The sequence below is a fragment of the Saccoglossus kowalevskii genome, chromosome 6, assembly GCF_978046115.1.
Source record: "Saccoglossus kowalevskii chromosome 6, keSacKowa6.1, whole genome shotgun sequence".
In the NCBI taxonomy this organism is placed as follows: Eukaryota; Metazoa; Hemichordata; class Enteropneusta; family Harrimaniidae; genus Saccoglossus; species Saccoglossus kowalevskii.
The window spans coordinates 12,084,417-12,099,402 of NC_140646.1; positions in this window are offsets into that span (position 1 = coordinate 12,084,417).

The window sequence follows — 14,986 nt, forward strand, 5'->3', positions numbered from 1 at the left end:
CAATTACGCTAATTACGATAGTTCTGATGTAGAAGGGGTTGAGTGAGGCTTAGGGGTCTGTATAGTATAGTATAGGAATTATGTTGGGTATAGTTTGTACAACGAAATAGTTGGGATAATTCACCAGTGTTATAAACTAGTTCAAATTATAGATCACTGTACACCATTGGGAAAACCAGTTAAAATTGTATTTGATAAGTTCTCTAGAATATACTTTTGATAATTTCGACAATTTAAAGTGCCAGAAACTGATTCCAAACATAGTAATGGTTGCAAAGAGTCAACCGAAAACAGAGAAACAGAGTACAGCAGTACCCAACAAATGTACTTTTACAAATGATTTTTGCAATACACAGCAGGTTAGCCAAGTTTTCAAAGGTTCAGATAGAACCCTGGTTAGAAAACAGGTAAATAGTGGCCCACCTTCAGGAGGTGGGACATTTAAATTGCCTACTCACAGTCTCACAGTCTAATCCCAGTTCTTTTATGAACATTTCACGTCTGGAAAATTGGGACTGGTGTCCTGAAAACAATCTCTTTGTAAACCTACGAGGGAAAACGCAAACATGCTTAAATTACGCATAACATGGTGAATAATTTGAAAGTTTTTTTAATGGAAGTTAAATTGTTTATTTTCTTGCAAATTGTTACAGTCAGTAAAAATATTAAAATAAATGCTAACTGAGCTCCTTAAAACTTTTGTAGCAGTGAATAATTCATTGGGACTCATGAGCCCTAGTTACAGAGATCTTTGCAAAATTCTGTCCTCCAAAATTATGAAATAGCAAACGTTATACTGTGCGGTTTACGGTATACATGTATGAATGGAAAATGTTTTTTTTAGATATTAAGTTTAGTAGTATGCATGTGACTAAGGTGGTCCACATTGTCTCTCACAAACTTTGACTTAGTACAATGGTCTTTCCATTGACTTGATGCGTAGAACTTATTAATCATTAATTTATTAACTTGGTTATTAATATTCTGTAAACCTCGTAATTTTCACTGCTAGGCATTTTTTCGATTTTAAGATTTTGAAAACAGTTTTGATGATTGCAGATATTTTTCAGATTGTACAGGTGATGATATTTTATTTCATCAATAAATTCATCGGTTATTAGCTCCAGTTATTGACCCATGAATGACTGCTGTACCAAATACATGTAGGTCGTAGTGTGGGTCATTGTTCATGCCATTTGTAAATATCGTCGTATAACACAGTATGAATTTGTATATATATGGAATATTAATTTTATATGAAATTATTGTGTGTTCTGGTGAATTTAGTTTAGTCGATTGTGATCGCTTGTAGGGGAAATTATTCTTAATTCAATTTTAAAATGTATACAACGAGTAAATAACTGAAATAAATCACAACTAGTTTGAAACTGAGTGACGCACATTTAATTCTAGATTCGGGTAATGGATGTACAGTTGCTCAACCAATAAGTGGAAGACTTTCTTTGTTAGCTATTTTTTTTTATTTATCATGAATACGATATAATGTGCCAGTGTGTATCACAGCCATGCCTACCAATTTGTCAAACTCCTATTTAGGGATACATTTTCTGAAGTCTGAATTTTCCAAACCCACTTTTGTTCAATTTTATTTTTTACGCAAATTCTTATTTTTAAAGCATGGCATTGGCTACAGTGTGCTGCTAGGTTGATGACTGATGTTTAAAGAATATAAAAGTAAAATAAAACAAAAGAAACTCCCCGATAAATTAAACGTTTGTATTGTACTTAACTTGGCCCTCTATATACCTCCCCATATCTAAATAGCAATTAGGAATACTTGTAACATATACTCATCACTTTTAGAAATTGTAAAATCAAAATTGACATTTCACAACATATTGACATGCTTGTGTTATTTATAATTACAATTATTTATATGTACCACCACCTATCATTAACAGAACAGTAACATATGTACAAGTGATGTACATGTACTTGTATGAACATATTTACAGGGCTCGCTTGTACATGTCAGATTATTTCACACACAGTTCAGATATGCTTGTAGTATACATACATGTAAACAGATAGAAATGTTAAGTTGTGGGAGCAACTAATAATATTAACAATAATACAACCTGTCTCATGAAAATATTTTGTGATTGTTTACATTGTTTTGTGATTACATTTTCTGAATTTATTGAAATTGGGAATATTTAGTGGCGCCACAAACCATTCTCCAATGTCACAGCCTATTAAGTCAAAACAATTCATTTTCTAGGATCAAGGTAATCGACGATTTTAAATAAGTATATTCCAATTATAACGAGAGTATTATATATAAATAAATGATTGTGTTTCTTTATATACATATAAAAAGAACATATCACATTCGAAAACAAATATTGAAATGGAAATATTTCGGCACTTTGTTTTTTTCAAACACCAAATTTGAATATTATGATTTGTCAATGCTAACGCAATTTTATTTTTATAATACAAAATAAATAAAACAAACGATCATGTAGTATATATATTATACAATAATTCGTTTAATAACAGCATACGATATGAGGTAACTTACACACTGTAATGAGAAACCATTCTGGGTTATTTGTAGTTTTTACACAAATTTAAGTTTGGCAACCGCCCGTGACAAGCACGTAGTGCATTGCAAAACCTAAAATCTTCCAGTTTGAGGCACTTTTCTGTCGATGTGATCTTTGGTATGTTCTATGTTACTACAAATGGGTATTTGAATTCACTACAAGTAGAATTACTATTAGAATGATGCATGGTCTGTACATTTAGTTTGTAGATCATTGTCAGTACATAACAATAATAATACAGACTTATAACTGTGGACACAATTGGTGGGTCAGTGGATAATATTGTCGGCCACAGAGGTTTGGGCCGCCACGGAATATTTAATCCAGTTTCATATGCCTGTTTGCTCCACTTCGCTACCAAAAAACCAAAACCAAAAAAACAAACAGACAGAAAAGTCGATTAATATTTAAAAGGAAACTGAAGCAACATTTAATGACATCTAATTCATTTTGTATCTGCTTCTATGGATAACTAATTGATCAATTAGTTGAGTGTTATTATTTATTTTTTATTTGTTTGTTTATTTATTTATTATTTATTTAATTATTAATCATATATATTGCTAGTTGAATCGCCACATTTGACTGTATATTATTCATTTCTATATTGGGTAGTAGACTTGACTAGCACCACTTTCCTTTCATTTTACATTTACATTTTACACTAACACTTTAAACAACACAAGTGGAAGAAAATGTATTTATTTTTGGTGATTTTTTGATTTTGTTGTATGCAAATAAAGAAAAGAAAACGATCCTGCTCCGCCAACTATAAATTTACATAGCTTGACCTTTATTCTTTCAAATGCATCTAATCATGTAAGACAGTATGTCAGTAGCAATGGTTACCCAATTGTATAATTAATAAATCACATGCCCATATTTGTCAACTGGCGGGCGGATTCAAAAGCCATAGCATCATTTAGATGTTTAGCAGTGTATTTCTGTTCGCTCTCGGTGTTACATTTTCGAATTGAGAAGTCGCAGTAAATCAGTGTACAATTAATGTAGCTGTGTAAATCGGAAATTATACTGACTTGGTCTAGTACTTTAAATTAAAGCAGCCAGTGTATAAGGATCTAACACCACGGGGTATCACTGGTTGTTTTGGACTTAAACAACAACAGAACGAATCATTACATTGAACTAGTGTATATTGTCAGAGTGTACTCATAACATTTATTCAACCAAACTTACCATCGAGACCAATAATCCAGACTGGAACACGGTACAATGAATTTGATGGGGGGTCGATTCAGGCAAAATGACGCAAGCCTGTTTGAAGTCTTGATTATAGGCAAATTGGCTTAATAGTGCCAACAATGTCAGTTACTTTCATCTACATTTGTTTTTGTTTCAGTCGTTAACATGGAAATGAATAAGAGGAGTAGAAGTTATGATGTTTTGCCTCAGATAGAGGGAAAAGCGAATATAGAAGTCAGTCTTGTAAGTCTGGTTTACTTGTACCCCTAGTATTCATTTATATGTACACTGATGCGTTTTTGGACAATCGAGGGCCTTATGAATTTTGTCCTTATTGTCCGTCTTTGAAGATCATGGATTCATGAAATTTCAGAGGATGCTGTGGCATTCTCAATGACTAGTTAATATTGTACTTCGATTGCTAAATTTTCACGTACAGAGAACAGAATGAGCTTACTTGCAGATATAGGAAACATTATAGTTTTGGCGATATGTAGCCAGTTGAATACCAAACCACTAAAGATCAACGTTGGTCGCATTTCATAAAAAAAGAACGTCCCCGCCTCAAATTACCTAAATTTGATCACAAAATCTTGAGAATAGGGATAAAAAGATAAACTGGAGTTCAAAACAGCGGCGCCTACTAGTATATGTATACTTTTAATATCGAAGTACCCCCATGTACCGATTATCACAATGATACCCTGATATATCCCGATAACATTTGCACCATCTATCGCTTTTATGCTGTAAATGACTGATGGGAATGAAAGCAGTGTTTTGATATGTAGACTACTGCCCTTAAAATAATGTTTTGAGAGGTCAATTATATTCTACTAGGAATAGATGAATGAAAACACAGCCGATCACAACCATAGTTTTAAAAGGCATTATATTAGTATTGTCAGTCCCCTCATACACGTAGTGATATGGTTTGATTATTGCGCTACATTGTTGAATATGTAATTGAATTCAGGTTGTCAACCAAACTGATGGAAACATTCGTGGTATGTAAGAAGGTCGTAAAACCGATACACACTTCAATGACACAGTACCACACAGTGACAACATCATGGAGAACAGGGAACTCGAGCTTGAAGAAATGTTTGACGATGGGCCAGCCGAAAACTGTTGTACTAGGGTGCGTATTCAAATCAATACCACGGACATACATTGCACGGATAATCAAATAAATGAAAAAAAAGTGCTTCTGCGAAAAACTGTTTATTTAACAGCAACGATTATTGTTTTTAAAGATACAATACCAAACACAGTCACTCAAACGTTGTCAACAATATTGGTTGACGGACGGAACAGTTGTGGCGTGTAGATTCCTCATTATTTTCCCCACCTTTTTGCAGGGAATAGAAAGGATCCAGGACACACTACACAAGTGGTTCACAGAATAAACGTTGCCTGTGGTTGGCAAAAAAGACCCTCCTTCTCGCGATGTTCGTGGTTTATTTCGTGGTTGCCCTGATATATGTTGTAAACAATGCCATATCGCTGATCGTGCTGACAAGCTGCATGGTATTTTGTGTTCTGTACGCTCTAATTAGAGACCATTTCGGTCTAAAAGTGTACTGTGTATGTACAAAGCCAATCAGACGGTTCATCATACAACATTACAACATAGTGAGATGGTGAGTAGCTTTCACGTACAATCTGTCACGTGCGTTCTATGTCAGTTGACTCAAACTGGCCTCGGGTGTGTATTCTTGAAAAGTTTGTTAAATTATGTTAAAGCAACGATATGAAAGTCATTGGAAAACCCATCATATTACTGACCTTAATGTAAGTTTCATGTTAGGCTAAACAATAAAAGTTTGTGTAGTCTTTTTCTTTTCCTTATTTTTGCCAATTTTCCATTCATTTGTACAGTATTTTAGCAGAAATCTGAAAGAAAGTTTCTTCTCGGTTGTCTTTTGCACACTGACCTACCAAGATCATCTGTCCCAATGTTATTTAAGCGACAACACCGGGACGGATCGTCTAAGCTAGCGCTGACTGGAAACAAATCAGTTTGTTGTTCTCATTCGTAGGTTGAGCGGTATTGTCGTGTTAGTGCTACTTTTAATTTGGATTGCAGTAGACACGTCTAGGAATCCAACAAATATGCTGTCACTCGTCGGAATTGTTACCATCATTTTATTTTGTTTCATATTCTCCAAGCATCCCTCTAAGGTAATTATATAGTCAACCACTTCTACACGTGAGTAGCATTCTACACGTGAATGTTGTATATTGCATTTCATGTATTAGATGCGGGAAACTTTATATTGGTTCTACAGTTCGTCGACTGGGTGATCGGTTTGCTGAGCATCTACGGCAAACTAGACAGAAAAATCGTTATTATCCGGTTTCACTTCATTTTAATTCTAGTGGACATAATATTACAGATATGTCTATTTCTGGTGTATGTGTTGTCAATGGCAACGAAAATCAGCTCAGGCGTGTCGAGGAGGAAACTATATTCCGCCTTGGAACAAAGAACCCCATGGTATTAACAAACAGTTCAACTCATTTGTTGCGCTCACTACCTAAGGCGCGGTATTTGTTCTATTGTGGATATTTTTTGTGATTCTAACTTATAGTTCATGCGCGTTCTTACGTTCCTATGTTCTACCTGTACGTTATCACACTTGCTTCTATGCTATCGATAAAGAGCCATTGCTCGAAACGTCTAGCTATTTTTAATAGTTATTTAGGACTACGATTACCAAATATTATCTTCAATATATCATACTTATCAGTCCGAGCAGCGTTTATTTATTTATTTATAAACTACTATTTCACTTCTACACGTGAATGAAACACTATAAAATCACCATATGTAATTTACAATTTTCACACTTTTTATATTTTGAATATATATGTGAACTGTGTGTTAAGTTCATAATTAGCACCAGGAGAAAAAAGTTATTAAGCATGCTACTAAACCACTTATGCTGTTAATAATTTTAGACAATGTCTAAGTCTGAATCACAGATCTGTTGTTGACTCATCCCCCTGTAACCTTAAGCAGTGAGTTCTACTCAAATGTTCTCAAGTTGATTTGTGGGGTTTAGTAACGAAAATGTTCAAGAAAATGCGTATAAATTCAGTTGAGTAAACTCAATTGTAAAGAAAGAAGTACTGCAAGACCACAACGCCGTTGCCTTGATACATGTGGAGTTCCCGTTAGAGATCTCAGTCTCTGCTGGGACACGAACAAAAATTTATCTCGTCCCGATAGATGCTCAGAAACGAAACTCGGCACGAGCAGAGATTTGCTGCCTGAACGCTCGGCACGAAACAAAATTACGCCTTCGGTGATGAATTTAAGAAAACATATACTGATTCATACCAGTATGACATGACGATATAGGGAAGTACAGCAAGATATGATCAGATGATGTAGTAATGGTTGAAATGAAATGAACAACGTTGTCAGCGACGTTTATGCTTTTTGTCTACATCGACGCTAGCAAATAACTGTTCCTCGAATCCTTCTCACGGACATGTGCACGATAACTCGTAATACATACCATAACAGCAAATACATACAATTTCAATACAACAAATATTATTATCATCCTATGCGTATTGTTTTTCATGTTTGGATCAATTAACAGATCAACGAATGGGGGCGTGATTTCGGCACGAGCGGAGTTGATCCGTGAACGTAACTACTATAATCCCTCTGCAAACAAGAAAGACTAAAGATTTCGGCACGTGCCAATTCAATAATAACACATGCTTGTGAGGGTAATATCACGATTTGTTGGCTGCCTGAAGGATGGTGGTCATGACCATAATATTGATGATGCCAAAGCCGAAGGCAAGTAAAATATTATTGTTCTTATGAGATATGTGGAAACAAAAATATGACAACACCGGTAACACGGATTGAACTGCATGTTTCTTTTAAATCCTGTCTGACGGTTCTATAAGGAGTTACATTATTTACCGCACTAACCTGCACATACATTGACATGAATGAAGTCCGCTGCAAATGCCTAACTGTCGACGTGGGTTGTATCAATTACATTTTCCACACTATCTGATAGAAAATGATTATATCGCCATACTTGCAAGGTTATTAAAGATAACTTCCATTTATCGTCTTTCCTTGGAAAATCTGTCCAAATTGTTACTGCTTCTTTTAACGAACGTGTAACCTGTATACATTCTCATGTTTGTATAATCCAATCGTTGAATGAGCGTGCGTACGACAAAAGTTACGAGTTACTCACATCGTGAATATCGTCCTTTACGAAAAGTATCTCACGAAAGAAGTAACAACCTAAATTATTCACTATTGTTTTCAAAATAAATTGTTAGGTATTATTAGTGACTTAAAGGGGCTTCTTCAAATTATATGCAAATTCGCACAGGTGTGTGGTAATCACCATATTAGATGGGATTCAACATTGAGGATCCGCAAATATAGTTATGAAAAAGATAAATATATGTAGATCGCAAAATTTAACGCCTGTCTGGCGCACGTCAACGACTTTTCTAACTCGAGCATTGATAACCACACTGTGTATTTTCAAAAAGCTTTATATATTCGTAACGTACTTGCTCGTCACGTTGTTTTTTTTTTTGCTTTTTTTCAATAAAATTATTGATTTATTATTTCCTTTCATACTATATTGTGTGTCAAATAAAGTATTTATGTGTATTCACATACGGAAAATGTGCTATTTTTATTAAAACTAAAACATCATTGCGTCCTCAATAAATAGTTCTCTGGGTACTGGAAAGAGGATTCGCCAATTAATTATAGTTTATTATGTACAATCATGGAGCTAATGTCCCATAGCACACTGACATAGCATTATTTTGTATGTTCTACTGTGACATTTTGTGAGAATCTTGTCTTACGATCGATATTATAATATGGCGTGATATCTCTGCTGTTGGGGCCTATGGTAAAAGCGTACTGCCAAAATAAAATATAACCATTATTTTCTCGGAAATTTGACCTGTTTTTGGTCTAAATCCTTATATTGTCCCGGAGTACAATTTATAGAAAATGGCAAACATTAAATTCATTGTTAGTTGTATAAGTTGTATTAAAATTATTATTATTAAATCCTTATTGCATAATATAAAGAGAACAACTCATACATCACATATTAGCGCATAATAGCGCAAACAGTTTGGAACATTGTAATTTTACTTCGAAGCAGAATATTTGCTCTGCCGTAGAATGATCGAATTTGTCGTTTTATGTCCTCATCACCCATTAAGTTATCGGTAACAACATATCCTAGATAAACGTGACATACGAGTAGAATTACATTTTATCTAAAAGCACTCTTCCGAGGAATAAAGTACACATTCAGACTTGTAAGTATGATGGATAATATAAAGGTCTAAGACGTATTCATATCAGGCATTAACAATTAATGGTTTATAAAAGTGCCAGCCACGTACCCATGCACATCGCACTCTGGATTTTGGATGATTTTAAACAAGCATGATGGAGCACAATAATATATACATTGAACACTAGAGGCGAAATAACGCTACCTTGCCGAACGCTGTTTCCAGCAGAAATCTAAATAGTAGAATAGTAGTAGTAGAAAGTAGAATCATCCCCCCCCCAGGACTGTAAACAACTGAGTACGGTACCAAACTATAGAATGTGAATAACATAACCAGATAGTCCTTTGTCAATAACCTGTCTAAACTGGGAACAATGGTTGACACGGTCAAATACCTTGGTGGCATCTAGAAAGCGTGCATATACATAGCTATTATACGATATAATAGATTATAATATAAACTAATTTATCTTAGTAGTTAATAATTCTCTTTCATAGCATAAACACCTATATCCGTGGAGTGTCCACACTAAAACCCAAATTGAGCATCTTCGATAATAGTTTCTAAAATCTTAGCGGAGACAGTGGAGGTGGCGATAGGCAAGAACAAGCATGAATATCATGTAGAGTCTTTCGCTGACATGCTTATAATATTCTGCAGCGATACAATCCTAGCAGGCAGATTTACCAATGCGCAATTTATCAGTAGCCATGTTGTTGAGGCCACTCAGGGATAACACTATATCATCAAGTCCTTCTAGTGGTTACCATTTGATAGGAAAAATGAAGATTAGACATAGCTGTGGTGATGGCCCTATAGTGAAGAACCCATCCTGAGAACCATAAGGATAATATTATCTTTAGATGAATAGGAAATACAAGGGTTAATATGTTCCTTCTGATTATAAATAATTCCCATCTAAGCCAGACAACGTTTTATGCTGTGATATTTCAACAGGTGTTGAACAGGATTCATTGTATTATATCGTGAATTGTGCAACAAACCACATTAGAAAGAACAAACAGTACTTCCATTCATTTTCCCTCAACTATAACTCGTCCCAGCTTCTTTCTTGTATATCATCTTTTTACCAGAATGGTCACGATGGGCATGTATCGTCTCCGTCACTTAATATTTATGAAGCAGGACTCAGATTTAATCTTACATGCTCTGTGCAATTTTAGGTTTTTATTGTAGAAAATCAAACATTCAGTGTATCATGAAACAAACTAATGTAAAATTAAGCACAGAACAATATCATCTGTACTGTACTGATGACGTTCCATTGAGCTAAGTGTTTACTTTTTCCCCAAGCCGGCCAGCAGCCTGAGGATGAAACCTAAAATAGCTTATTTGCACGCATATACATGTTTACTAATATATATCTCGTTGGTGAATATTCATGGGCCAAACAAAAACAAGTGCGTATATGAGAGACTGTTGCACCATGAAAAACGGAGTAAAATATATGATCAAACAAGTCTCACGTAATCCTAAAATACAAAACAAAACAAATATCATTTGAACAAAACAGTCAATGCTGATCAGTTTGTTAAAACATATTGTACCATGACAATTCTACTTAGTATTCATTCTCCTGACCAATGGCTAGAAGCCAGGAGCTGCTTTGTTTTGTTTTGCCATCGATAGCAATACGCGAGTATCTTTCCAAAGTCAGCTTCCGTGACGTCAATTCATGTACTGTGTTACAGTGCGTCGTTTTGAAAGGTTATATATCCGAGAGCGATGACGTCACATGAGTATTTGCTCGCATCACAATGAATAGTTTTCAGTTGTCTTATGTTATTATGCATAGTGTTGTTTGTGAATGCGTGGAGACTTTAATAATACGTAATACTTCACTTTTTCCGTTCGGTTAACATGTCAGTGATTCTTTCTAGGCTATTCGCTGTTGTAAATTGAACTTCAGTACGCTGAAGATATTCTAGATAGAACTGGTCGTTTGTTGATTCCGGGGTGATTGAATGTATACACTACTTGAATAAGCATAGATAGTTAGATATTTTATTTAACACACAATTGTGTATTAAAAAATGAAAATATGTTTTTTTTCATACTGTATTTTGTTCTAATGAGGTATTCTTGTTTTCATTTAGAAATATTCAGAACACTTCACAATAGTGCAGAAAACCAAAAACTATCTGGGACAACGACCACATGGTAAAGAGCTACAGATCAATACAGGCATTAAATGGGAGGAAGGTCACCGCAATATTTGCATAAAAGGGGGAATGCCTCGGAGAAATACGTGGTTTAAGTTGTATGCATCGATAACCCCATTTTTCAATATGAAAACACCCCTATTGTATATAAGCCTCTAAAATATGGCGATATGACATACACGACCTGGAGTCATGTGGTAAAACATCCCCCGGGGATTCCAAACATATGGCTGTGATTGCAATTACACGACAACACTATATTAAACTATATTATATTGTAATAAGATTCACACAGAAATTACAATGACAGTCGTTATTGTCGTTTGGCTTTATTTGGACGCGGATATTTATAATAGTCGAGTTGAATCAATGAGTTGAATCAATGTGGGCGCATACACCTATCACCAATCTACTCTACACTACTATATTTGAATGTTTTTTGAAACCACAGTAATATAATATAGTAATATAATATAGTAATATAAAACAAGTATGTTCTACACTAAGTGGTAAAAAGGCCTACACAGTCCCGCATCATTATAATATTGTGTCCCGCGAGTTAAAAAAATAGCACAGAAATAGGTTTACTGTAAAAAAAAAATGTTTTCCAAAAAAACGATCAACTATTCTGTTTCCATATAAACATTTCCAAACGGTTTATTTAAAGCTTATTGGGTGTTTAAGTACATGATAATTGTCCACAATGTGTTCTTTCTAAATAACTCGTTTCTATTTGTTAACATAGGAATAATTAATTTCAGCTATGTACAACAGAGAATAGAATTAAATCACACACTGAAAATTTGTCAGTAAAATATTTAAATATTGATTTACCCCGGGCCTCGCCAGTGGTCTTAGAAGTAAAGTAACATATTCCAACATATTGCGTCTGATAGTAGTTACTGGTATCTTTTTTTTGTAAACGAAGAGAAGAGTCAACTTCACTACATCGATTATCTAGTCAAACATTTGATATGCTAATCAAAGTAAAACAAACATGCGTCACTAACACACTACCTTTGTTACAATGGTAGTGCAAAACAACAATATTTTCAACAACAATACAACTCTGTCCACAAATTTAAATGAAAAATGTGAATGAAAACGTTATGATACAAGTGTATCTAACATATTATTGCGTTTGCTTTTAAATCTACCAATGCAAAGAGCCACCAAGTAAATGGTACCCATTAAGGGTTCCTAACTCAGCAAAGGGCGAGTAATGGTTTAGAAATGAAGATTCCAATAAGATATGCAGTCTAGAGCTATGGTGTTCTTTAATTTCAAGAATATGTACTCTGTTCTAATACAGTCTTGAGCCAAGGTGTTTTATTAATTTCAAGAATATGTGCTCTGTTTTGTACACCAATTATATAAATACACAACATATACAATTTTAATAACCCAATACAAAAAATACTATGCCAGCACGCGGACGGACTGAACTATGCCAGCACGCGGACGGACTGAACTATGCCAGCACGCGGACGGACTGAACTATGCCAGCACGCGGACGGACTGAACTATGCCAGCACGCGGACGGACTGAACTATGCCAGCACGCGGACGGACTGAACAATGCCAGCACGCGGACGGACTGAACTATGCCAGCACGCGGACGGACTGAACTATGTTGGTTGTTGCCGAATCAACTACTATTGACTGACTCTATCACAATACGACTTCGACTGTTTTATCCAAAGATGTCACCTACCCAATGGATTGAAAATGACGAAACAATCTATCGCAGTAAAATAGGTGAAGAACTAACCCATTGTGATAATAATCCAGACAAATTGGACGCGAAGTTCATGGCGGTTGTGCTATCATGTACTACTAGTATGTATCTATAAAAAAGTTCTTGTTTAGTAAGCATTTATGTGTTGAACATACCATTTTAGCTCCATGAACATACAACACGAAAAGATACATTGCATTATTTTCATTTAGAAGTGAACGTTTTATTTTATTTAACATTTATAAATTACAAACTTGTTATAAATGTTAAAATGACGGTTAAAAATAACTTGACCAATCACAATGCCTTGGCGGATGAATTCAGTTTGACGTTTATATATTTTTTAAATTAATTAACCCTTTGGTGCAAAACTGTGGTGGAGGTACTACTTTAAAAAAAATAACAGTAAAAATATGAATCTGGGAACAATCATTTTCAAGAAATTTAAATTTGATTGGATATATGTTCCGCGTACTAGTATATCAACAATGACTGAAATACGCAGAGACTTATGGGTAATGGCGGTACCCAGTTTGCTTTTTCGAGCAAATGAAAACATTTCTGCTGCTTTTGATTCAACATGAGATGGAAATATATTCATACTCATCTTGGTCATTGTAAATATTGGGTCATATGTATGGTGTTTGCCTATAAAGTCCGGTTATGCCCCACTACGTTCAACTTGGTGCTCTTTTTTAAGCTCTATCCAAATATCCCCCAGTTTAGTGCAATCGTCCATAGTTGAGAGTTGTATTATATGATTTCTTTGTATCATTATTTGATTTTTAACAATGCTAAAATAAACAACTATGTGTTTTACTTTGAAAGATTAATCTAAGAAAATGACTGACCATAAGAGAGAGAAGAGACAACCAAACTGAAGAAAGTAGGCAGTTAGTGCTATGGTGGCCAGAGCGAAATGGTAACCACGAATATAACGTGTTACAACATAGACCTATGGTTACAATGACTTTCAACTGCGAATTGAAGATGTGAATTCACTGAAGTTGTTAAATTAACAAACACATCTTTCAACATGCAAAACAAATAAAGTATTTCGGCTCCGCGGCATTAGCGGTTGCCTCTAAAACCGCCATATTACTTGGTTACTGTATAATAAAACTTAAATATACAAAATGTTGTATGAAATTGAGTACCGTGTATGTGTGTCTCTAGTATACGGAACATGGTTTTCCATCACATATAAACGATCCCACTGAACAACAGTGTAAACCAAATAATATGTCTACCTTTACGGTGCTTGATTTCGACCTGTTTCACTATATATACAACTAAGGCAATCACACTGGTTCAAAGTATTGCCCTACTATGGAATAGATAATTGTCCGCGTATTGCTTATTCCTATGACGAAGCTAATTTATTTAGAATATTGACCACCACTGATGAGATTATATTGTCTAATACATGGGACAAGTGGAATAATATAATGTATATATCAAGGGTCTATGCATCGTGCAAGTAGGATAAAATTATCATTCCAGTGATGACCGGTTCATGGGAAAAAGTATTATCCCAGAATGGCCCCAACAACATGGGAGATAATAATATCCCTGAGTGGTCCCAACAACAAGGGAGATAATATTATCCCTGGGTGGCCCAAACAACAAAGGAGATAATATTATCCCTGAGTAGACCCAACGACAAGGGAGATAATATTAACCCTGAGTAGTCCCAACAACAAGGGATATAATATTATCTCTGGGTGGTCCCAACAACAAGGGAGTTATATTATCCCTTGGTGGTCCCAACAAAAGGGGAGATAATATTATTCCTGAGTGGTCCCAACAACACGGGAGATAATATTATCCCCCGAGTTGTTCCAATAACACAGCTAGTAATACGTAGTTATATAGTAATTTTCAAAAGTTTCGTAATTTTGAGTTAAATTGTGCTATTTTGATTATTATTGCTTTTTCTGCTGGTGAAGTAAAATATTCATGGTTATAATAATTTCA